General features: G+C 44.4%; 4 non-coding genes across 4 annotated transcripts; all 4 read right to left on the bottom strand.

Annotated features, from left to right (window-relative positions):
- Positions 1-15,528: 15,528 nt before the first annotated feature.
- On the bottom strand, positions 15,529-15,649 carry LOC125555208 (small nucleolar RNA SNORD14). Its single transcript, XR_007304641.1, has one exon. It is a non-coding gene; the product is annotated as a small nucleolar RNA SNORD14 (small nucleolar RNA).
- Positions 15,650-15,843: 194 nt separating this feature from the next.
- LOC125555148 (small nucleolar RNA Z112) lies at positions 15,844-16,021 on the bottom strand. The gene has a single exon (XR_007304577.1). It is a non-coding gene; the product is annotated as a small nucleolar RNA Z112 (small nucleolar RNA).
- A 42-nt stretch (positions 16,022-16,063) lies between these two features.
- On the bottom strand, positions 16,064-16,157 carry LOC125555150 (small nucleolar RNA Z152/R70/R12). The gene has a single exon (XR_007304579.1). It is a non-coding gene; the product is annotated as a small nucleolar RNA Z152/R70/R12 (small nucleolar RNA).
- Positions 16,158-16,221: 64 nt separating this feature from the next.
- On the bottom strand, positions 16,222-16,321 carry LOC125555149 (small nucleolar RNA R11/Z151). Its single transcript, XR_007304578.2, has one exon. It is a non-coding gene; the product is annotated as a small nucleolar RNA R11/Z151 (small nucleolar RNA).
- Positions 16,322-26,547: the final 10,226 nt, after the last annotated feature.

Raw genomic sequence — 26,547 nt, forward strand, 5'->3', positions numbered from 1 at the left:
CGTAGACCGATTCTTGTTCCAGTAACCCCCATACTTGCTATGTACTACCACTTGTCCCTGCCGCAGGTAGGGTATGGTTCAGTAAGTCGTCAACCCCTTTCAAGCACACACCATACAGAGAGGCCATGGTGGAAGATATCGGTTGTAGCCGGTAGGCATGCCACCTGGTCCGGGGGCATGGGTGTTTCCGGTTGGGACCGAGAGGGGAGGCCACCCCTTAGAGCGCGCGATATAAATTTGATCCCATGCTACGCGAGGTTGTAGCCTCCCCACTTAGAGTTTTGCTTAACAAGTGTCGTGGGTGATTCCAGACACCGGTGAGTTAAGCTGGTGTGTGCAAGTTAGGCGTGTTTTCAACTAAAAGACCGTAGACGGAATTAGTCCCGATGGACTAAAGGAATCCGTTACTCGTGGGTAAAGAGTACACCCTCTGCAGAGATAAAACCTATTCGAATAGCCGTGTCCATGGTTAAGGATTACAGTCTGGGATGGGTCAAGTGTTGGTCTTAGTGTCGGTCTTCGGAGGAGATATTGTTAAACCAAACTTGGATACCGACTGGTTACTTGTGAGGACCATGATTATTATTTTGTGATGGACTAACCCGTTGCATTAATTATATTATTGAGTATCCCTGGGACGGTTCTACCTCCTGGATAATCATTGTGATTATTTATTTTGTAAGCCCTTTATGTGGTGTCGCTGAGACGCCCGACTGTGGCAATGCTTGTTATTTATTTTAAAGCCCTTTATGTGGTGTCGCTGAGACGCCCGACTGTGGCAATGCTTGTTATTTATTTTAAAGCCCTTTATGTGGTGTCGCTCAGACGCCCGACTATGGCATTTCTTTTAAAAGCCCTTTATGTGGTGTCGCTCAGACGCCCGACTGTGGCATTCCTTTTAAAAGCCCTTTATGTGGTGTCGCTCAGACGCCCGACTGTGGCATTTCTTTTAAAGCCCTTTATGTGGTGTCGCTCAGACGCCCGACTGTGGCATTTCTTTTAAAGCCCTTTATGTGGTGTCGCTCAGACGCCCGACTGTGGCATTTCTTTTAAAAGCCCTTTATGTGGTGTCGCTTAGACGCCCGACTGCGGCATTTTATTTCCACTCTATTATTGCTTATTCATGTTGCATATAAATAACCTGCTTGCATGCATAAAAGATATTTTATTTGTGACTGACGATGTGATCATAGAATATTTCAGTGCATGATTATCAATTATATTATCCCAGTGTTCAAAATGTTTGCGAGTACATTCAAAGTACTCACTGGCTTGTCCCTGGCTATTGTCTTGGCCAGATTTCTGCATGGAGAGGAGCGTTGCGGTGACAGCCCCGGAACCTAAGCAACGGTGATAGCAGTCTCGCGAAGATAGGAGTTAACCTGGTCAGCTGTTCCCGTGGGAAATGGAGTCCCATACACTGATGATTCACAAACCGCTTCCGCCATCGACCACAAGAAAACCATTTGATGTGCTCATAGGCCACAATGGTCTTGTACTACACATTTTGTACTTTTGCTTGGAATTTCTGTAACAAGTTGGTGCCTCATCAGCTAACAGTAATCCTGGGGCTGGTGAGCACAACGGCCATTTTCTGGAAATTTATGTCCGGAAAACCGGTCGTGACATGGGGGTGGCGGAGGAACAAAGGCAGTGGGGCCGATGGTTCGGCCGGCGGCCCGTGTGGTGTTCTGTATGGGAAGCACAGTATGTTCCTTGTCAGGAAGGGGAGCAGGGACATCTGCAGTCAACAGCAGATAGAGCTGGCCTGTACATGATCGATAGGCTTTCAATTACTAGCGGTAATACAACACCGTAATTTCCAGCCAGTTCCACTTTCCCGATTTATATATCCTGGTTATGGTGTACCCCTGTTATGTACACTATGATCTGCCTAGTTGCTGTGTGCTCTTGTTATCATGGTTTGGCAATAAACTCTCTATACAGTATATTATGAACCTATCATCTGCCAGCTATCCTTACTTCTGGAGCCTATTTTTTGTGTACTTGTGCCATATTATATAAATGCACGCACCATATTACAGCACACATGAGCTCTCTCATCAGAATCCAGTGATAGTACACAAGTGTTTACAGGGGCGCCCCTATATTAGAATATCATCTGCATTACAAAGATAATCTCACAACTATTTATGTTTTCATGGTTCTCAGATATTATACGCAATTGAAGTGAATATCAGAATCCGCGCATCAGAAGAATATTGTGGAACACTGCAATGACTTACAAAATTGGCAGCAAGGCATTGAGTGCCATTCTGGAAGCAATGAAACTCGTATGCTCCCCACATGTTGATTCTTGTTCAGAATATCATCCTAATGACTATTCTAACCTCGAGGAGTCAAAGGCAGATGGCCTGTCCTATTCACCCATCAAGGTGCCTGTTCTAATTTGGCAAGGTTTTATTGATTGCGCGTATCTTGCATATGTTGTCTTGTATTTCTTCTACTTTGTTGCACCGCCATCTGCTTAGTTTACTCATCATATATGTCGAGATGCCATGCCCATCCATTATCAATACATATTCCATCTGTCATCATACCATGTTTTTTCACTCAAATGATGTTCTTGTACATCAGACATCAAAAAGGAAGAGGGTGATTGCCGAACCTGAAGGAGCACCAGCAAAGTCCTTGAAAAACATGGTGGTGCCGGAGAAATCAGATAGCACCCCACTTATATTGGCTGTACAACCAGTGACACAAAACGTAGGACCGACTCCAGCAGACTGTACCCATACTTCACTGGCCACACCACTAGCCCCACCACACATGACCTGCACTCTAGCAAAAGGTATACCGATTTCATTTGCCATAGCACCAGTTGTACCACAGAAAATCCCACTCCAGCAAAAAGTACAGCAAGTCCACCGGCCGAAGACCTATCCCAACTGCAGAGACGGCCAATTCCTGCAGATTGGAACCTCATTCCATTTATTCCCAGTTTAAAAGACAATGCTTTCAATGTTGTTAGGGACTACGTGCATATATTCCCATCATGGGAAGATTATTGTGAAGACAAACACCATTTTCACATCTTCCTGTCCAACTTACATGTAAGTGCTATTATTCATGGTTATTATTTTCCTGTTTTCTGCTGATTAAACACATCAATGATTTACATTACATTGTTGTAACTAGGCGAGGTTCAATCTGGATAGTCATGACGAGCAAAGCTTGCTTGTGCTTCTCAAGGAAGCATTGCAGCAGTATCGGTGTTACCTGAGGAAATCACACTTTGATGGCAAGTCTATAAATGAATTTCCGGTGAAGTCTCCTGTGCTAAATTTAGAAGACATTGAATGGAAAAACCTTGTTATGCACTGGTCTCGTTCCTAGGATGAGGTACTGTCTATGAAATCACATGACAATTTGAACTTCTACTTTTCCGCATGTGCCTTACGGATCTTTTTGTAGGAAATCTGCTCGAAGAAGAATTCCAGTTTGACAAGAACGACAGGATATCGCAAATATGTTGCCCGCTGCTTTGCTCTTGTTAGTACCTGTTGTCCTGTATCACTGTACTTTCATACATACATGGTTCATTATGTGACAGCAGTATGCATGATAGCTTGCTTATCAATTGTTCGCTCCAAATTATTTGATCTGTATGAATGGTTACATTAGTGTAGAATATATCCAATGCCAATGTTTGTTTTAGCTCTGCATTGTTCTTGTAAGTACATGATGTCCTTTATCAGTGTACTTATAATGACAGGTAGTTGTTCATGTACCATCACTCTGCAGCTTATTTTCCTTTGCCCTCCATTTTCTACACATTAGATCTATATTTACTCTTACCATAAGGTTGGTACTGAAGAAGTTTAGTTGTGCATTGCTCTTGGATGTACCTTTTGCCTGTATCGCAGCACTTACATTTATAGCTACTTGGTTATGTAGCATCACTCTTCATCTTATCTTAAATATTCTCCATTTTTTCGTATATTATCACATCTATATTTACTCTTAACAAAATGTAGAATAAAGGCAATGCTTTTGAAGAAGATTATGTGGTAAACTTCTTGAATTGCGCACCCCCCCATCAGCATGGACAAGGCCTTTATAGAGCCTGTTTTCACCAATAATGTAAGTTTGTCCATCTCAAGCCTTCAAACTTTGTTGTATATATTTGGTTAGGCATGACTGCAACAGCTGTTTATTTTTGGTGTTTGCATCAAATTGCTTGTTTAAAGTTTATTATATGTTGTTCATAAACAAAAGTTTGTCCTTTCTCAATTTAAGTTTTCAGTTGTACAACCAAGTTCCTTCTTCATACCATGTAAATTAAACTATACAGAGCAAGTGATCTTCTTTTGCACTACATGTATGCTTCTGTTCTTCATCCGTAATCCAGTGGTGTGGTGAACCTACCCACTACAACACAATGTCATATTCTGCAATGTCTTAACTATGAACAATGTCATATCATTCTACTATTATTTAAATCGTCTCTTTATTTGCCAATCTGAAATGGTATAAATTGACAACACACTAACCATTGATACTTATGAGTTCTTGATCTATAATCCAGTGGTGTCGTGAAGCTGCCAACTCCTTCACAATGTCATTTCCTGCCATGTCTTGACCTGAACAATACCATATTGTGTTAATGCAAATTTAAAGTGTGTCACTTTATTCGTCAGTAAGAAATGTGATGAATTGTCAGCACTGATACTTTTATGTGCAAAACCTGTCATCTGTCTGCTTGTTTATCTTTCAGAGTGAGGAATATATAAGTGTTGAACAAGCGTAGTCTCATCATCTTGCTCAGCTGCTTGCGCTGCAGCTCCCCAGCAGGGCTAACCTTTCCTGAACTCTATTGAAGTGCTGTCGGTTTTGTATATTATTTTGTCGGCGTGTTTATTTGCACTGGTGGCGATCTTTGATGCCCAGTGTATGTAATCTGCTGTCTGCTTGTGCTTTATTATCATAGTGGCGAACTTTGATGCCTAGTGGATGTAATATGCCGTAATTTCTTTATTGTATAGTCTAGGTTTTTTCTTATTCACGATGCTGCAGTTATTTTACTGTATATATATATATATCATGTCTTCGCAGTAAACTGGCCAAACCGTAAAATTACGGTACATAATCGGGTCGTCATGCCATCACGATGTAGGTTGGGCCTGAAACGTGTCGAACAGCTCACGGGCCGGCAGCAGCCCGAAATGAACCCCGACCCATGATTGTGCGAATCAAATCACGGGCTTTTAACTGGCCAAAAAATTGTCTCGGTCCTTGTTTGGCCCAATCAGATATCGGCTGCGAGCAAGCCGGATGCAAACCGGGCCGTAGTTAGGCCCAACTATATGACGGGTTTTTAACAGGCTGAAATTAATATAGGGCCGAAATGTTAAACGGGCCCTTAACAGGGCAAAACTAATATCAGGCTGAATTACTAAGTGGGCCTTTAGCAAGTGGGCCCAAAAGCATAGTGTCTAGTTGATGGGCCAAATCCGATATGGTCCATAATTGAGCCCAAAGCCTCTTAAAGGGTCGGACCTGATCTGGGCCATAATTTGGCCGAGAACGTGGTAGGCCTTTAACGGGCCGGATCTCATATGGGCCACTATTAGGCCCGGAGCGTGGCAGGCCAATAATGGACCGGATCAAATATGGGCCGGCATTTGTCCCAAAACATGACAGGCAGTTAATGGGCCGGCCTACTAGGGTCCTCAAAATCTTGTGGGCCTACAGCTGGGCCGGCCCATTAATGTCGGCAAAATCTCGTGGGCCTTTAGCTGGGCCGGCCCATTATGATCCGCAAGAATCTTGTGGGCCTTTACCTGGGCCGGCCCATTACGGCACACAAAAATCTTGTGGGCCTTTACCTGGGCCGGCCCATTATGGCCCGCAAAATCTTGTGGGTCTTTAGTTGGGCCAGCCCATTATGGTCTGCAAAATCTCGTGGGCCTTTAGCTGGGCCAGCCCATTATGGTTCGCAAAATCATGTGGGCCTTTAGTTGGGCCGGCCCATTTAAACTTGTTGGGTCGTGCCACCTGTCGACGTATCATAGGCGCCTTCTGTCCAGTGAGTGGATGACATCTGTCCCGACGATGAGCCGACACGCATTTCCTCTAGCCAATGATGATTTTACACGTGGAAAAACCCCATTGGTCGGGGCTATTAACGGGTTACCGGATCCAAAACCCGACCCGATAGCTTAATGGCGTTCTGTTACGGTGGATGCCACATGTCGGTTACCCTTAATGAAAGCACTTCTGTGACGCACGATTTATCGTCATGGAATTGGACACTTCCGTGATGATAATTTTGGTAATGCCATGGAACACTTCTACGACAGCATAGGTATGACTATCTTGATTCTGTCATAAATTTTTCATGGATGTACATGCATGACAAAAAAAGTGACCTACTGTGACAAACACGTATCATCACGGAAGTGTATTTTTTGTAGTGTTCTGCTTCCTTGATGGATATTCTGGTTTTTCACAAATACCTGTTTCTCAACCTGATCAAGAAAAGACCACTTTTACTTGTCCCTTTGGAACTTATGCTTATAGACGTATGCCTTTCGGTTTATGTAATGCACCTGCTACCTTTCAAAGATGTATGACTGCTATATTCTTTGACTTTTGTGAAAAGATTATTGAGGTTTTCATGGATGACTTCTCTGTTTATGGGAAGTCTTTTGATGATTGTTTAAGCAATCTTGATCGAGTTTTGCAGAGATGTGAACAAACAAATCTTGTCTTGAATTGGGAGAAGTGCCACTTTATGGTTAATGAAGGCATTGTCTTGGGTCATAAAATTTCTGAAAGAGGTATTGAAGTGGACAAAGCTAAGGTTGATGCAATTGAGAAAATGCCATGTCCTAAAGATATAAAAGGTATTCGTAGTTTCTAAGGTCATGCTGGTTTCTATAGGAGATTTATTAAAGACTTCTCTAAAATTTCTAGGCTCTTATGAGTCTTCTGCAAAAGCATATCCCTTTTGTTTTTGATGATGATTGTTTAGAAGCCTTTCAAACACTCAAGAAAGCCTTAATTTCTGCACCAATTGTTCAACCACCTAATTGGAACTTGCCATTTGAAATTATGTGTGATGCTAGTGATTATGTTGTTGGTGCTGTTCTAGGACAAAGAGTTGATAAGAAACTGAATGTTATTCATTATGCTAGTAAAACTCTAGATAGTGCTCAAAGAAATTATGCTACTACTGAAAAGGAATTCTTAGCAGTGGTGTTTGCTTGTGACAAATTTAGACCTTATATTGTTGATTCCAAAGTAACTATTCACACAGACCATGCTATTATTAAATATATTTTGGAAAAGAAAGATGCTAAACCTAGACTTATTCAAATGGTTCTCTTGTTACAAGAATTTGATTCACATATCATTGATAGAAAAGGAGCTGAGAACCCAGTAGCTGATAATTTATCTAGGCTTGAAAATTTTCCTGATGACCCACTACCTATTGATGATAGTTTTCCTTATGAGCAGTTAGCTGCAATAAATGTTGCTCATGATACTCCTTGGTATGCTGACTATGTTAATTACATTGTTGCTAAATATTTACCACCTAGCTTTACATAACAACAAAAGAAAAAATTCTTCTATGATTTAAGACATTACTTTTGGGATGACCCACATCTTTATAAAGGAGTAGATGGTATTATTAGACGTTGTGTACCTGAGCATGAACAGGGACAAATCCTACGAAAATGTCACTCCAAAGCTTATGGAGGGCATCATGTTGGAGATAGAATTGCTCACAAGGTATTGCAATCTGGATTTTATTGGCCTGATCTCTTCAAGGATGCCCATAAGTTTGTCTTATCTTTTGATGAATGTCAAAGAATAGGTAATATGAGTAAGCGTCAAGAAATGCCTATGACCTATTCACTTGCTGTTGAACTATTTGATGTTTGGGGATTTGATTACATGGGACCTTTTCCTTCCTCTAGGTATACACATATTTTGGTTGTTGTTGATTATATTACTAAATGGGTAGAAGTTATTCCAACCAGTAGTGCTGAGCACAACACCTCTATTAAAATGCTTAAGGAAGTTATTTTCCCAAGGTTTGGAGTCCCTAGATATTTAATGACTGATGGTGGTTCACATTTTATTCATGGTGCTTTCCGTAAAATGCTTGCCAAGTATGATATTAACCATAGAATTGCATCACCTTATCATCCTCAGTCTAGTGGTCAAGTTGAACTTAGTAATAGAGAAATAAAATTAATTTTGCAAAAGACTAACAATAGGTCCATGTAACACCCACAATGCGGCAATATCTCCCACGTGTCGGGGCACGACTTAGAGGCATAGCCGCATGGTAGGTTTGTCGCAAGAGGGGTAATGTTCACACAATCCCATGTACTGAATAGAAAGGGATAAAGAGTTGGCTTACAATCGCCACTTCACACAATACATAAGTAAATCATACATCATCCAAAATACAATCAAGGTCCGACTACGGAACCAAAATAAAAGAAGACAACCCCAAATGCTAGATCCCTGATCGTCCCAACTGGGCTCCACTATTGATCAACAAGAAACAGAACAACACAACAAACACGATCTTCATCGAGCTCCCACTTGAGCTCAGCTGCGTCATCTGCACTGGTATCATCGGCACCTGCAACTGTTTGGAAGTATCTGTGAGTCACGAGGACTCAGCAATCTCACAACCGCGAGATCAAGACTATTTAAGCTTATGGGTAGGAAAGGGTAGTGAGGTGGAGCTGCAGCAAGCACTAAGCATATATGGTGGCTAACATACGCAAATAAGAGCGAGAAGAGAAGCAACGCAGCGGTCGTGAACTAGAAGGGATCAAGAAGTGATCCTGAAACTACTTACGTTCAAGCATAACACAAGAACCGTGTTCACTTCCCGGACTCCGCAGGAAAAAGACCATCACGGCTACACATGCGGTTGATTTATTTTAATTAAGCTAAGTGTCAAGTTCTCTACAACCAGACATTAACAAATTCCCATCTGCCCATAACCATGGGCACGGCTTACGAAAGTTCAAACCCTGCAGGGGTGTCCCAACTTAGCCCATCACAAGCTCTCACGGTCAACGAAGGATATTCCTTCTCCCGAGAAGACCCGATCAGTCTCGGAATCCCGGTTACAAGACATTTTGACAATGGTAAAACAAGACCAGCAAGACCGCCCGATGTGCCGACAATCCCGATAGGAGCTGCACATATCTCGTTCTCAGGGCAACACCGGATGAGACATCCTACGAGTAAAACCAAACCTCAAGTTTCCCCGAGGTGGCCCCGCAGTCTACTCGGTTCGGACCAACACTTAGACAAGCACTGGCCCGGGGGGTTTAAAATAAGAGAAAACTTTGTTTTTGCCACTCTAGTTTTTGCCAACTTTGCTTATGCCACTCTAGAATTTGACATCTCACTTTTGCCACTCTTAGCTTTTGACAATACATCACAAATGCCATTCCGTGGCAAAAACGATAATTTTTCATTTCACTTTTGCCACTCTTAGCTTTTGACATGTATCACAATTGCCACTCTAAAAATTTTGCTTTTGCCACGGAATGGCAAAAGTGATATATTGTCAAAATCTAAGAGTGGCAAAAGTGAAATGTCAAATTCTAGAGTGGCTTAAGCAAAGTTGGCAAAAACTAGAGTGGCAAAAACAAAGTTTTCCCTTAAAATAACGATGACCCTCGGGTTGGCCAACCCGAGGGAAGGGTAGGTGGTGGTGAGGCAAATGGTAAAACCAAGGTTGGTCCTTGCTGGAGGAGTTTTATTCAAAGCGAATTGTCAAGGGGTCCCCATAACACCCAACCGTGTAAGGAACGCAAAATCAAGGAACATAACACCGGTATGACGAAAACTGGGGCGGCAAGAGTGGAACAAAACACCAGGCATAAGGCCGAGCCTTCCACCCTTTACCAAGTATATAGATGCATTAATTAAAATAAGAGATATTGTGATATCCCAACATATCCATGTTCCAAACATGGAACAAACTTCAGCTTCACCTGCAACTAGCAACGCTATAAGAGGGGCTGAGCGAAAGCGGTAACATAGCCAAACAACGGTTTGCTAGGAAAGGTGGGTTAGAGGCTTGACATGGCAATATGGGAGGCATGATATAGCAAGTGGTAGGTAGCGCGACATAGCCATAGAGCGAACAACTAGCAAGCAGAGATAGGAGTGATTTCGAGGGTATGGTCATCTTGCCTGAGATACCGCAAGGAAGAAGAATGAGTCCATGAAGAAGACAAACAGACGTAGTCGAACGGATCCTCACAACTCCGGAACGAACCAAAGCTAACGCGAGAAGCAACCCGGAAAGAAGCAAACAACATAGTAAACAACCATCACATAAGCATGACATGATGCACAACCAAGTATGATGCATGTCCGGTTTAAATATGCATGGCATGGCAAAGTGCAACAGACAATACTATAAATTAAGTGGAGCTCAATATGCAACGGGTTGCATATTGATGAAACACCACAACAGTTATTTAGTTCTCTCCCGTTTAGGTACTCAACAATATTAAATGTTGGCTAGCATGGCAAAAGGTCAAGCAGATGAAAACTACCTATCTAGGCAAGTTTAAATGAAGCCGAAAATAACAAACAACAATTCCGAAAAATCCTCATGTGCATATTTATGGATTTGGTATTGTTCTGCCCTAAACCATATTTTAGAGTTGTTAACCATGCAAAGTAAATTCACCATGTTAAACTAAGCATCTATCTACCCCATTTACATATAAAGTTTATTTAAATCCGAGCTACGGTTAATTAGTTATGAATTAAATCATTTTAGCATGGCATAGGAGCAAATTAATGCAAACAGCAGTTTAAACATTTTAGACATGGATGAAAGTTGGATATTATGAAACTAGGCACAATTCAAAGCATTTTTCATATATAAATCATTTTAAACCGATGCACCATTTGTGAGTTATGTTATGCATGAACTAGGAGGACTTTTTTGTAAAACTGCAATCTCAGGGATAAAAGGAAAATCGTTCTGGAGGAAAAAATATGAAACGGGCCAAAACTGGTCAGCCCAATAGTGCAGGGGAGCTCGGGTGCTGCTCACCATGGGCCAAGGCCCAGTCGGTGGAAGAGGCAGGCCGGCGGGGCGCTGGCTGGGCCTGATCTGGAGGCCAGCAGGCGACCCACATGCGAGACGGGCGCAGTCAACGCGCGGTCGAGCGCTGTGGCACGCTGCTCGACCTGAAGCAGGGGATGCAGGGGAAGCAGGGTGGCGATGGTGCTGGCGGTCTCCGGTGGGGCGGCGCCGTGATCTGGAGACGGGGATGCAAGACCTTGGCACGACTGCGATGCAAGAAGCAGCAGAAGCAGCAAGCAAAGCGGCTCCATGGACTTGGCGGGGCGACGGGTCAACACGGGGTCGAGCGGCGCTCGATGCAGAGGCGATGAAGCGGATGTGGCAGGCGCGAGGTTCAGCAGAAGGGCAGCGGCCATGGTGAGGAGGCCAGGGACGAGGAGCTCGAGCTAGGCGTCCATGGCGAACTGAAGGAGATGGCGACCCTGGCTCCTGCAGATGACAGACGCGGCGGGCGCGAGGTTCAACGAGACGGAGACGACTGGATCCTGCAAGGAGGCGTCAAAGAGGACCGAATTTGGGGACACGCTTGCTCCGGCGAGGGTGATGCTCCTCCTGTGGACGCATTAGAGAGAGAGGGAGACGGATGAGACAGAGAGAGCTTCAGCGAAGAGAACGAGGAAGGGAGCAGGGGATGGCCTGATGGTCGAGGTTGCTAGCGGCGGTGTGCTCCGACGAGGTAAGGAGAAGCTCGGGAAGGCTCTTGTCCTCCTGGACGAGAGGAGGCAGGGGCTCCAGTAGCGCGAGGCCCTCGCGCGAGCAGCAGGCTGCTGGCGAGGTGGATCGAGAGGGGTGCTGGTTGGTCCGGTGAAGAAAACGAGGGAGGTGGGTGGCGCTGCGGATGGATCGGGGAAGATCCCGAGAAAGTGAGGTGAGGACTGGCGGCGGCGGGTGAGGGGATTTGGTGGATGGGACAATGTCCCTAGATTTTAGGGTTTGCCCTATATATATATATATATATATATATATATATATATATATATATATATTAAGTGGGTTTTTTGTTAGGGGTATTCGGACGGTCGAGAAAAAGAGGCTAGGGAGTCCAAATAAGAAAACAGTGATGTTTTGTAGATGTTAGGGGATGATCCGGACTCATCGGTGACGACTGTCCGGGTCGAGTTCAGGGAAGTTTTCGGACGCGCGAGGGGGTCGATGCACTGTGCGGAGAGGGTTAGACGGATAAGGTCAAGTGTGCGATTGGACTGAGAAGAGGAGGAAAGCAACTTGGCAACCGTTTCCGGAGACCGAAAACGTCCAACGATAGACCGGCTATATTGCCGCTATAGTTAACTGTTGGGGCGTCAAACGGACTCCAAATGCGATAAAACTTGACAGACGACCTATTGACAATATAACAACACTGCATGTCAACTTTCAATCCATAAAAGAATAATTTCCGGCCATTTATAAAATTAAAGCCCAAACCAAATCAACAAGGGCGCTACTCTGCACCGGTCGACCGGCCGAGTCGCTCGGCCGGTCCACCCCCGTTCCTTGGATGCGTGCATCCGTAAACGTTGGATCTAGCAGTCATGCAAAACAGAACCCGCTGAGCACATGCAAAAACAGAACCTGCGTCCGCCGCCCGCATGGAACGGGCTTTCATTGCCATGCGTCATAGCTTTGCTCGTTGACTCGCGACGCTCAGCTTCCATGATTGCCCTGTCCACAGTCACAGTTCGTCATGGTCGCCTTGTATCGCCGTGGAAACTTGCTGTCATCGCCTCACGAGCACTCCTTCGTTGCTTTGCTCGTCAACTCGCAATGCCCCAGCTACCGTGAATGCCCCGCCCATCATCGCAACTCGTCGTCGCCGCCATGCATCACTGCCGCAACTCGCCGTCGTTGCCTCACGCAAAAAGCTCGTTTAAGCATGGCCTTTGCTGGTCCCAGCAAACCGTCTTGCCGGTCACAGCTTGCCGTTTTACCAGTTCCAGCAAATCATCTCCCCGATCCCAGCAAAAAAGTCATCGGCCCCAGCAAAAATGATTGTCCGGCAAAAAAAATGGCTTACCATCGTCCAAATGCAGCAAAAAAATCTCACCGGTCGCCGGTCACAAAAAATATTCTCTCTGGTCCCAGCAAAAATGATCTTCGGTTCCAACAACATTGGAAAGGTTCTCACTAGTCCAAGCAAAACAACTCGTCATTTGTAGCAAAATAAGTTTACCGTCGTAGGTTGTAGCAAAAATTCACACTTGCCCTAGCAAACGATTTGCCGGTTGTAGCAAAAAAAGGTTTATTATTGCCGGTAGCATAAAAAAACATGGGTTCTAGCAAAACAACTCGCTGGTTGTAGCAAAAATGCACCACCATCACAGGTCGCAGCAAAAACTCATGCCAGTCCCGGCAGAACGAGTCGCCGGTTGTAGCAAAAATGGCCCGCCGTCACATGTCGTAGCAAAAATTTACACTGGTCCCAGCAAAATGACTCGCCGGTTGTAGCTCGATGTCGTGCCGGATGTAACACGTCAACACCTGTAGTAGCAAAAAACGACACCCGTGATAGCAAAAAAGAAAATCGACGCCATCCGTGTCCTTGTGAACAGTTGTAATGTCAACACCAGTAGTCGCAAAACACGACACCAGTTGCAGCAAAAATGCCCGTCGACACCGTTGGTTCACAAAAATGCCCGTCGATGCCGTTGGTGTCCTTGTGAACCGTTGTAGCAAATGTCAACACTAGTAGTTGCAAAGCACGACACCAGTTGCAGCAATATTGGCCGTCGACACCGTCGGTGTCCTTGTGAACCGTTGTAGCTAATGTCAACACCGGTAGTGGCAAAACATGACACCAGTTGCAGCAAAAATCCCATCGCCACCGTCGGTGTCCTCGTGAACGGTTGCAGCAATAGTCAACATGATAGTAGCAAAAAACAACACCGGTTGCAGCAAAAGGCCGCCGCCACCGGCACGGGTCTCGGTTCGTCATCAATGGTTCTCGCAATCGTCAATGCCAATCGTAGCAAAGACTGCCGACAGTTGCAGCAAAAAACTCAGCCGGTTCAGTAAAAAGTTCTGTTCGTCAGATGCATCATTTATTTTTCCTGCGTGGCTCAACTATGCAACAACTTTTGCCCTAATCTAATTTAGAACACCAAGTCTCAAAACCGATCAGGATTGACCCCCAAGTCTAAATTACAACCCCGTCTCAAAACCGATCAGGATTGACCTGGGATGACCAGTTTTGACTAGTCAACGGGTCCAATCAGCATGCCGCGTTAGATTTTTTTTCAAAATTTCAAGAAAAAGTAAATAAAAATCTGTAAGATCAGGAAAAAATATTTAAAAATCAAAATTCCAAAAAAATTGTTTGCGAAAAAAGCTAGGGAAAATTAAAAAAAATATTTTTTCTGGAAATTAGTTTTTCAGGAATTTTCTGGAAATTACTTTCTGGAAATTTTGTTTTTGGGTCTTTTCTGGAAATTATTGTTCTTTTGGAAATTCATTTTTTTATCTTCCCTGTTTTTCGGAAATTTGATTTCTTATTTATTTTCCTGGATTTTCTTCAATTTTACAGATTTTTTTCCTGGAAATTTTGCATTTTTTCTGACATGCCATGCTGACTGGACCTGTTGACTAGTCAAAACTGGTCAACCAGGTCAAAACCGGTCAACAAAGAGGGGAGGATTGAATCCTAGCCAGTTTTGAGAGTTGGGGGTTGTAATTTAAACAGTATTGAAGTTTGGGGTTGTAAATCAGACTAGGGCAAAAGTTTAGGATTCAAATATGAACTTCTCTCTAAAATAAATACATCACTGAGAAAGGTTACAATTTCATTTAACAATTCCAAATAATCTTTAACCTAGCTGATTCATCAGCTACCTTATTCGTTTCTCTGTTAAATTGTTGAAACCTAAAGATAGAAGAATCACAAGCAAGATGATAACAATTCCAAATACTCTTTAACCTAGCTGATTCATCTACCTTATTCGTTACTCTGTTACATTGTTGAAACCTAAAAATAGAAAAATCACAAGCAAGATGATAACAATCCTCCAAAATCAGCGCTGCTTCGCCAGCTCGCCCGGACGATCAATTTCACAGGCTTCTCCAGACCTCTCTTGCTTTGTGGCAGAGAAATGAGAGCTTAAAACTCTGATAGTGTGGATGGTTTTGCGAAAAAGACTGGCTAGCAAAGTCTTGAATTTTTCAAGAAGCTTTCAGCACTCGATGCTCCTAAGAGGATGAAAAATGTCCTACAACATGTTTAAGAGAAAGAGAGATGCACAGACGGGTGGGAAAATCATGGTTCTACTATTCAAAATATACTAACACAGCTCTGTGCACATATCTCATTCTGTCAATGATGGCCTAAGACATTGTATTTAGTTCTTATCTGCAGCAATTGGTGAATTGTCCTATAATGAGCAGAAAGATAGAGGCACCCAAAAAAAGTTAAAAACTGGGGAAATCAATGGCTCAGACATCCAAGGAAGGAATTAGCAGCATTAGCTCTCAAGCCTGGCAGGGCGAAAGCTCTTAGGCGGCATCTGCGAATGTTTTGAGAAACAAGCCTTTGTTCAATCATCATCGCCATTACTTTCCTCAATTTAGAATCAACAACACCGAATACTTATGTCAAGCAAGAAATGTGATCACACACAAAACGCCATGTTTACATCTGAATCACAGCCACAGGTTCTTATCAAATGTAAAAATCTCTATCAGCACAATGTAGGCATCAGGGCCAAGAAAACAGATAAAATTATTTCAAGAGAGAAGAAAGGATTGCCCTCAGAGACACATTTCGAATCACACACACAGCTGAAACAAGCAGTTGCAAATGGGATATACACCCCACAACAAACCAGAGAGGTATAGATAGAGGGATGTACACTTACAGCAGCAGCAAAGCAGCGGCTGTTAGTGTCATGCGGCACTTCCTGGTCTAGAGTTCTTCACCGAGACAGATAATAACAACAAAAAGGAAAGAAGAACACAAGATTAAGCAATGCTCAGTGGAAAGAGAAGTCGTTTTTGGTTTGAAGGCTCACGGTGACTGATGCCACCACTGCCAAAAACCTATATGAATCATCATCGCATCACTAGAACTAACATGATAATAAATGGAAACAAGAAAGAAATTGGCAGAAGAGAATGAAAGGAACAGGCTTCAGTGTGTGTAACAACATGAATCGATCAACGGCAGACAAGTCCGCCTCACCGAAATCCACTAAGATCCTTTCGGACCTGAATCATCACCAGCCAACCAATCCAATTCACTTCATACTAACTAAAGAGATAACCAATTTTAAACCATTTATTTGTGAATGTGTCCAAAACACCTCAACGAGACGACAAGAATGCCACCCTCGGACAAGGGACGATGCTTCGGTGCCTTAAGGCACCTACCTCTGTGTCCATGACATGTGGGCCCAACAGATGGCTGGCCCACATGCCGGTGACCCAAAGGCAAGTGCCTTTAAGGCACCGAAGCTGCGTCCGGAGGATATTTGGATTATATCCATCTCACAAACAAAGAAATTGCCTCAAAATAGTAAAAAGCTTTGGCACAGAGTGAGTTTGCTTTTGTTTCACACAGAAATTCTGCATAGTCGTTGGATTGCATATGTGTTAGCTTGAATCGTCTACATCTGATCAAAATAATAAAAAGCTTTGGGACAGAGTGAGACTGCTTTTCTTTCACACAAAAAAATCTCAAAAGATATTAACATATGTGTTTTGTATAGTCGTTGGATTGCGTATGTGTTAGATACGAATCGTATACATCTGATCACTGCATTAAGGACAATAAGCGTAGCCAAATTTACAGTTCAACAGTTGTTTCAACCAAACAGAACAGCCAGTTTTAGTTATTGTAAAAATAGCTGCAGTGGTTAGCGGATCCTAGATATCTTTAATTTGTTATTTTGCACTTCTTGATGCAAGAAAAAATAGGCAGGCCTTCTACTATCAGAACTGGAAAAAACTTGCAAATCCACACTTACGTAGAAACCAGATCCATTTAGACTCTCAGTGAATGGCACTGTTTTTCCACATGTAAAGAACCATCGAAAGCAGCCTTGCCAGATCCCCTGCTATGCTCCCCCGTCTCGCCAAATCCTTCCGTCTCATCCTCAGGTCAAAGAAGAAACAAATCAATTCTTCAACGAGAGGAAGAGACTTCGCGAGGAATCACCGAGAGAGGAGAGCACAACAACGCAGATGGTCTGAGCGAAGCACGCTTCCTCCGGCCTAGGATTCGGTGTGGTTAAAGCAAAGTAGTCATCATCGAGCCACAGATCGGTTAGCAAAAGATCGAACTCAAAACCATGGATTCGAGAATTAGATCGGAAACTAGAAAGAACGCAAAACGCAAGATGTTTGACCTACGAGAAAATGCGTGAATCTAATGGAAGAAGCCACATGTCCATAGGTCCTCGCTATGATATAGCACCTCTTCAAAAAGCTCCAGATCCGCTCGGTGGCGATCCGATCTTGAACACGAGAAGAGTGCGGCGAAAGGGCGCAAATCTAAAGAAGAGACAAACTAGAAACGATGTGAAATTTGCAAATAACAGAAACGAAGATGGCACAAACTTGCTCCTGTGTTCGACCGATTAGACGATGGCTCTAGGGGAAGGGAAGGTTGAATCCGGCGGCGCAGACGCGGGGGTTACAGGAGGGCGTGGCGCTGGGTATTTATACACCTCTTCTAGGGCATATGCTAAAACGGCCGGATTTCAGATAAACCCATCTATAACTCTTGGGCCAGGCCATAGTTTTCGGATGCGGCCCAGTCCCCCAACCATGTGTGTTTCTTAGTCCAGCTCGAAAGAAAAAATATGTCTGTTATAAAAAAAGGTCTAAAAAAAGCTCAAAAGAAAAGTGTGTTTCTTAGTTGTACTCTATTCAGGTTTTTTTACTCTGCGTATAAACTTTGTCTTAAGTCAAACTTTATACGGGCTCACTGTGATTTACCGGTCATTTTAGTATTAATGTGATTACATACAAAAACTGCATTTCAATCGGTGCTTATTGCCTTACCAAAGAATTGATGGTTCTATTTCAAAATTAAATAAGGCGTGGCCCAGTTAAAGGTGGTTCTTAGGGAAAACCAACAGCAAAAAATGAACAAACCCGAAAATGAAGGAGGAGGGATGGGCAAGGTGGATGAAAAAGGGGATGATCGGCATTAGCCTTACGTATTTTTAAGTAGGAGAGATACAAGAGACGTGCATTTTCTCCACACACACACACAATATGGAAGACGTGCATGTGCATGTGGGTGTCTTTGTTAGAGTCTTTCTAGTGTTAGCATGATACATTTGCTAATAAAATCATTTTGATTTTTTCTTTTGGTGCCACGGAGCATAAATTATTGTGTTCTAGTAGAACCAATTATGTGAATATAACGTGTCTATTTTTGTGTTCTGTTTCTTTTATTAGTTTTGTTTTTTAGTTTGATGCGGAATTCCATAATATGGTGAAGATCTTATTGTTCGATATCCACCACTTCTAGGGGGTATCCCCAGCTCAAGTCCGTTCATCACGCACAATTTCCCTTCTTTTTTAATGGGTCACTTGCCGAAGCATTAGAAAACCTTTATTGGCAATCAAGATCGTGGGATTGAACGAGTGACAATGTACGTGTTCTAGTCCAATTGCAATCTATTTACGAATTGACATCACGATGAAGATGTTCCAGTAATTTTCATTTTAGTTCTTTGTTGTACGAGTTGCCTTGTAATTTCTTGAATCTTGGATACAAAACATTGTACATATAATTATCATCGAGTATGAATAAAGTTGCACCGGTTTAAAAAAGTTGCCGCCTTTGGCGGTGAATAAGAGCCTCACCACCTAAAGAGATTTATTTAGCGCGGACCATTACGAAATGAAGTTTTAAAAAACTCAAAAATCATACTTAATTTGTATTGATGTTATAAATTAGTTAAAAAGAGGGGAAAATATGTGGTGATAGAAAAAAAATCAGAAATGACATACGGAGAGTGTTGGGGACATTTTCCAATTAACATGCTAGCTGCCTTTCGATTCTATGGCGCGGATCATGACGAAAGTTTTGTACCACGTCAGTTTTTCATAAGCATTCTCTATAAATAGCATCCTGCCGAACACCCTATCCCTTGTTCTCTCGAAGAAAATATGTGGGATGTGCGCTAGTGCGTAGGATGGGGGTCTCAAACACGCGACCTCCTGCAGGAGCGGCGACACTGAAAGATCGTGGATGTGGCCAAGAGGAGGATAAATAGGTGTTTTAAAATAATTATGACTTAGGCTTGAACAAATGTGAAATAAAACTAGTGTTTAATTTGTCAAACACAAAACCTAAAACAACTAGGCTCATTTATGTGCACCAACAACTTATGCTAAGAAAGATAAACAACTAAGTGATAGCAAGATATATAACATGGAACACTATGGCTATCACAAAATAAAGTGCATAAGTAAAGGGCTCAGGTAAGAGATATCCGAGGCACGCAGAGGCGATGATGTATCCTAAAGTTCACACCCTTTGCGAATGCTAATCTCTATTTGGAGCGGTGTGGAGGCACAATGCTCCCAAGAAGCCACTAGGGCCACCGTAATCTCCTCACGCCCTCGCACAATGCAAGCTGACGTGATTCCACTAAGGGACCTTTGAGGGCGGTCATCGAACTCATACACTTTGGCAACACTTGGGGGCGGTCACCAAAACCCGTGCAAATTGCTCGAGGCAATCTCCACAACCTAATTGGAGACCCCGACGATTGCCCGGAGCTATACACCATAATGATTGAGTTCCCAAGCACCACCAACCGTCTAGGCGCCCAAGCATCTAAGAGGAACAAGCTATAGGGTACCAAGCACCCAAAAGTAATAAGCTTCTCAACTTTTCACCTTCATGTATCACCGTGGAGAAATCAAACCGTCGCAACTAACACAATGGCAAGAACACATGAACTGGTCAAGTCCCTCACTCCGAAATCCCAACAAAGCAACAAAAGCTATTGAAAGATTGTGGATGTCGCTTAGAGGGGGGTGAATAGGTGCTTTAAAATAATTTCGGTTTAGGCTTGAACAAACGTGGAATAAAACTAGCATTTAATTTGTCAAGCACAATATCTAAATCGACTAGGCTCACTTATGTGCACCAACAACTTATGCTAAGCAAGATAAACAACTAGGTGATAGCAAGATATATCATGAAACACTATAGCTATCACAAAGTAAAGTGCATAAGTAAAGGGCTCAGGTAAGAGATAATCGAGGCACGTGGAGACAACGATGTATCTCGAAGTTCACACCCTTGTGGATGTTAATCTCCATTTTGGAGCGGTGTGGAGCCACAATGCTCCCCAAAAAAGCCACAAGGGCCACCATAATCTCCTCACGCCCTCGCACAATGCAAGATGTCGTGATTCCACTAAGGGACCCTTGAGGGTGGTGACCGAACCCGTACAAATGACAACCCTCAAGGGTGGTCACCAAACCCGTACACTTAGGCAACCCTTGCGCGACACCAACCGTCTAGGGCACCAAAGCACCAAAGAGGGACAAGCTCGGGGGTGCTCAAACACCCAAGAGTAGTAAGCTTCTCATCTTCACTTCCAAGTATCACCGTGGAGAACTCAAAACGACGCACCAAATACAATGGCAAGGGCACACGGAGTGCCCAAGTCCTTCCCAATCCCCCCCACTCACACACACAACAACTAATGCTATGGAGGAAAATGAGAGGAAAACGAAGAAGAGAACACGAAGAAATCCAAGATCTAGATCCAAGGGATTCCCCTCACATACACGAGAAAGTGATTGGTGGAAACATAGATCTAGATCTCCTCTCTTTTATCCCTCAAGAGCTAGCAAGAATCATTGGAGGGATTGAGAGATAGCGAGCTCGAAGAAGGTCAACAATGGGGGCAACAAACCCGAAAATGAAGGAGGTGGGATGGGCAAGGTGGATAAAAAAAGGGATGATCACCATAGCCTTACGTATTTTTAAGTAGGTGAGATACAAGAGACATGCATTTTCTCCACACACGGACGTAAAATATGTAAGACATGCATGTGCATGCTGAAGATCGTGGATGTCGCCTAGACGAGGGGTGAATATGCGCTTTAAAATAATTGCGGTTTAGCCTTGAACGAATGTAGAATAAAACTAGCGTTAATTTGTCAAGCACAAAACCTAAAACAACTAGGATCACCTATGTGCACCAGCAACTTATGCTAAGCAAGATAAACGACTAGGTGGTAGCAAGATATATATCATGAAACCCTATGGCTATCACAAACTAAAGTGCATAAGTAAAGGGTTTGGGTAAGAGATAACTGAGACACGCAGAGACGACGATGTATCTCGAAGTTCACACCCTTGCGGATGCTAATCGCCGTTTGGAGCGGTGTGCATGCACAATGCTCCCCAAGAAGCCACTAGGGCCACCGTAATATCCTCACGCCCTCGCACAATGCAAGATGTCGTGATTCCACTAAGGGACCCTTGAGGGTGCTCACTGAACCCGTACAAATGGCAACCCTTGGGGGCGGTCACCGAACTCGTACACTTTGGCAACCATTGGGGGCGGTCACCGGAACCATACAAAATTGCTCGGGGCAATCTCCACAACCTGATTGGAGACCCCGACGCTTGCCCAGAGCTTTACACAATAATGATTGAGCTCCGAACGCACCAACCGTCTAGGGCACCAAAACACCCAAGAGGAAGAAGCTCTAGGGTGCCCAAACACCCAAGAGTAATAAGGTTGTCAAGTTTCACCTACGTCGCCTAGAGGGGGTGAATAGGCACTTTAAAATAATTACGATTTAGGCTTGAACAAATGCGGGATAAAACTAGTGTTTAATTTGTCAAGCACAAAACCTAAAACAACTAGGCTCACGTATGTGCACCAAGAACTTATGCTAAGAAAGATAAACAACTAAGTGATAGCAAGATATATAACATGGCACACTATGGCTATCACAAAGTAAAGTGCATAAGTAAAGGGCTCGGGTAAGAGATATCCGAGGCACGCGGAGACGATGATGTATCCCGAAGTTCACACCCTTGCGGATGCTAATCTCCGTTTAAAGCGGCGTGGAGGCACAATGCTCCCAAGAAGCCACTAGGGCCACCGTAATCTCCTCATGCCCTCGCACAATGCAAGATGGTGTGATTCCACTAAGGAACCTTTGAGGGCGGTCACCGAACGTGTACACTTTGGCAACACTTGGGGACGGCCACCAAAACCGCACAAATTGCTCGGGGCAATCGCCACAATCTAATTGGAGACCCCGATGCTTTCCCGAACCTTTACACCACAATGATTGAGCTCCTAAGCACCACAAACCATCTAGGCGCCCAAGCATCCAAGAGGAACAAGCTCTAGGGTACCAAGCACCCAAGAGTAATAAGCGTCTCAATTTTTCACCTCCATGTATCACCGTGGAGAACTCAAACCATCGCAACTAATGCAATGGAAAGAACACATGAAATGGTCAAGTCCCTCACTCCCAAATCCCAACAAAGCAACAAATGCTATTGAAAGATTATCGATGTCGCTTAGAGGGGGTGAATAGGTGCTTTAAAATAATTACGATTTAGGCTTGAATAAACGTGGAATAAAACTAGCATTTAATTTATTAGACACAAAACCTAAATCGACTAGGCTCACCTATGTGCACCAACAACTTATGCTAAGCAAGATAAACAACTAGGTGATAGCAAGATATATATCATGAAACACTATGGCTATCACAAATTAAAGTGCATAAGTAAAGGGCTCGGGTAAGAGATAATCGAGGCACGCGGAGATGACGATGTATCTCGAAGTTCACACCCTTGCGGATGCTAAACCCCGTTTGGAGTGGTGTGGAGGCACAATGCTCCCCAAAAAGCCACTAGGGCCACCGTAATCTCCTCACGCCCTCGCATAATGCAAGATGTCGTGATTCCACTAAGGGACCCTTGAGGGTTGTCACCAAACCCGTACAAATGGCAACCCTCAAGGGCGGTCACCGAACCCATACACTTAGGCAATCCCTTGGGGGCGGTCATCGAAATCCGTACAAATCGTTGGGGGCAATCTCTACAACTTAATTGGAGACCCTGAAGCTTGTCCCGGAGCTTTCCGCCACAATGATTGAGCTGCGGGACACCAACCGTCTAGGGCACCAAAGCATAAAAGAGGAACAAGCTCAGGGGTGCTCAAACACCCAAGAGTATTAAGCTTCTCACCTTCATTTCCAAGTATCACCATGGAGAACTCAAAACGATGCACCAAATGCAATAGCAAGGGCACACGGAGTGCCCAAGTCCTTCTCTCTCAAATCCCCCCACAACAACTAATGCTATGGAGGAAAATGAGAGGACAAAAGAAGAAGAGAACACAAAGAAATCCAAGTTCTAGATCCAATGTTTTTTTGTGACTATATACTGCAAGTCTGCAAGGCAACAACCTCATAGTGCTTTATTAAAACTCAACATAAAAGGTTCAAAGTACAAGGTAAAACAAAAGTACATCTATTTATCTAGGGTAAAGAAGCTAACCAATCTAGAAGTTTATCTCTATATTTACATTTGATCCCATGAGTTAACAAGGTCATATCATGAACAAAATTTCTTCTCCAGGCTCTGAAGCTTGGTGACTCATTCCTGAAGATTTTACCATTTCTTTGTGTCCAAATGTTCCAGCTGGCAGTAAAGACTACTTGAGTGAAGAAAGGCAAACCAAACTCAGATCTAGCAGAAGAAGCCATGGAGTAGGTTGACTGGTGTGGCCGAACCTGCCAAGAAATCCCAAGGCAGTTCCAAACCCTCTGGCTGAAATTGCATGAGAAGAAGAGATGGATTCTATCTTCATGACTTTGATTTTGGCATAGCACATAGGAATCATCCTGGATGGTCCAGTGCCTGTGCTGCATCATATCCCTTGTGTTAAGTCGATCCATTAGGAGGAGCCATCAAAAAACTCTTATCTTGATAGTACAAGAGCATTTCCATATCCATTTGAAAATAGGATCAACCACTATAGCAGAGAAAGTGTAGTCATAGTATATCTTGGACTGGAATTGTCCTGACTTGGATGGCCATCTCCAAATATCCTTACTGCTCGGGTCAAGTTCTATAGGAAGGAGCAGAGACCGAAGTTGATCAAGCTCTTGAAACGCCTCCTGTCGGTGTCAAAACTGGCGGATCTCGGGTAGGGGGTCCTGAACTGTGCATCTAGGTCGGATGGTAACAGGAGGCAGGGGACATGATGTTTTACCCAGGTTCGGGCCCTCTTGATGGAGGTAAAACCCTACGTCCTGCTTGATTAATATTGATGATATGGTAGTACAAGAGTAGATCTACCACGAGATCAGAGAGGCTAAACCCTAGAAGCTAGCCTATGGTATGATTGTTGTTTTTTCTATGGACTAAAACTCTCCGGTTTATATAGACACCGGAGAGGGCTAGGGTTACACAGAGTCAGTTACAATGGTAGGAGATCTACATATCCGTATTGCCAAGCTTGCCTTCCACGCCAAGGAAAGTCCCTTCCGGACACGGGACGAAGTCTTCAATCTTGTATCTTCATAGTCCAGGAGTCCGACGGAAGGTATAGTCCGGTCATCCGGACACCCCCTAATCCAGGGCTCCCTCAGTAGCCCCTGAACCAGGCTTCAATGACGACGAGTCTGGCGCGCAGATTGTCTCCGGCATTGCAAGGCGGGTTCTCCTCCAAATTCCGTGTACCTGTTGAATAGTGTCCGGTTTCTTGTAAATGTAGTGCTCCTTGGCTTCTACGCCCAATAATGGCCGTTTTCCACGTGTCAAACGAATACGAAAAGTCAGGGTGTTTTTTATATTTACACCCCTAGCCACGTGAATGAGCCGCCTATTTAAGGGGACGAGGATTTAGATCCAAACCACACCTTCTCCCTTCCACGAGTATTCATCAGAGCGTATCCGACAAAGGTCCATTCTATCATGGCCGGCCGCCGCAGCTCCTCCTCTCGCCCTTCCAGCCCTCAGCCTGGAGATTGGAAGAGCTGCTCCATCCTGCACAGCGAGCTAGTGAAGCTCCAGACCAAGGGATTTCTCCCCCCGGCCTATATGGTCCCGATTCGAGCCGGACTTGCCACCTATAATGGCGGAGAGCAAGCGGAGAGCGCCCCCAATCCCTCCAAAGGAGAGAGGGTATGCCTTGCCCCTTACTTAATAAGAGGGCTCGGATTTCCAATTCATCCGTTTCTCCGGGGGCTTCTGGAGTTCTATGGCCTCTAGCTGCACAACCTCACGCCTGCCTCCATATTGCATATCGCGGGCTTCGTAGCCCTTTGCGAGCTGTTTTTGGGTTGCGAGGCTCATTTCGCAATGTGGAAAAGGCTATTCTGCCTTGTGCCCCGCTCTAAGGAGGGGTCGATATATCAAGTGGGCGGAGCCGAAGTGTGGCGCATCGCTGGGACCGGATATCTATTCGGAACCCCAAAGAAGGCGTCCGAGGACTGGCCTTCGGAATGGTTTTATATAAAGGACGTCCCGCTGCCGAATCCTGTCCGGATCGGCCTCCCTGAGTTCGACAGTGCTCCCCTAAAGAAGCACCTAAGTTGGCGTCCACGGAGCCCTCAGAGGGAAAGTGACAGGGACGTTATTTACCTGATGGGCCGGATAAGATTGTTAGCTCATTCCGGACTGACCATGATCGAGGTCATGGCCGCATGCATCATGCGAGGGGTGCAGCCGCTTCAGTATAAAGGCCGCCCCATGTGGTACTTCAACGGGGAGGACGACGCCACCTGCTACGGCCGTAAGGGGCCGGATTCGGCTGCCGCTCTAATAAAGACCTTGTCCGCTTTGTACAAGGGAGAAGAGGAGGAATTTCTTCGCGTCAACCCACGGGGTGGATTTTCTATGTACAATCCCCCAAGTTGGGTAAGTGGACACTTTTACTTGCCCATCCATTTTATATTCCCATTGTTAAATTTTCAGTCTAACGACTTCAACACAGGAACTGCGCCAGGCTATTAAAGAAATAAACAGCCCTCCTCCACAACCCGAGGATCCGGGACGGTCCCTTGACCCGGCCTCTCAAGAGGATCCAGACTTATCTGTGGAGCTGATTGATGGAGTGTTTCATCAATTAAGCAAGGACAATGCCTTGGTGGCCATTATGGCCAATTATCCAGGGCTACTCCCAGCCTCGCAGGTAACTGAGACTGGAGTCCCAGCACTTTGAAAAGGGATCTGTCCTCGCGTGTTTTCGATTGCCGTATGACAACCGTGTTTTGCAGGGGAGGTCCTTGAGACGGGAGGCCAAGCCTACGGCGACTAGCCAACGAGGGGCGGCAAGGCCCCGCGAGCTGAAAAGAAGTGCGGTCCGGACTGAGGCACCGGCGCAAAGGTATAGCGCGCCGCCTTATTCCCAGGTGTTATTCCTACGAGGCATATTAATGCTCGTGCTCTCTTCGGGACGAAGAAACCTCGCCGGACTATATCCGGAGAGGCTGCC

The sequence above is a fragment of the Triticum urartu genome, chromosome 4A (assembly GCF_056163025.1).
Source record: "Triticum urartu cultivar PI428250 chromosome 4A, HENAU_Tu73, whole genome shotgun sequence".
Classification (NCBI taxonomy): domain Eukaryota; kingdom Viridiplantae; phylum Streptophyta; class Magnoliopsida; order Poales; family Poaceae; genus Triticum; species Triticum urartu.